Source organism: Carlito syrichta, unplaced genomic scaffold (genome assembly GCF_000164805.1).
Source record: "Carlito syrichta isolate Samal-C Ts95f unplaced genomic scaffold, Tarsius_syrichta-2.0.1 Scaffold315341, whole genome shotgun sequence".
NCBI classification, from domain to species: Eukaryota; Metazoa; Chordata; class Mammalia; order Primates; family Tarsiidae; genus Carlito; species Carlito syrichta.
This window is the reverse complement of record NW_007259437.1, coordinates 200,613-200,920: the sequence shown is the minus strand read 5'-3', so window position 1 is coordinate 200,920 and position 308 is coordinate 200,613.

The following is a 308-nucleotide window of genomic DNA, read 5'->3' as shown; positions in this document are numbered from 1 at the left end:
CTTGCTGCCCAGGCGGGTCTCGAACCCGCGGGCTCAGGCAATCCACTCACCTCAGCCTCCCAAAGGCGCGGGATTACAGGCTGAGCCACCAAGCCCGGCTGGTGCATAATATTTCATTGTGATATGTACCACATTTTTTTAATCCAGTCCAACTTTGCTGGGCAGCATGGTTGGTTCCATGTTTTTACTATGGAGAATAGAGCTGCATGTGTGTGCAGGTATCTTTTTTGTAGAATGACTTGAATTGCTCAGGGTGCATTCCCAATAGCAGGGATTGCTGGGTCATATTGAAGGTCAATTTCATTCTT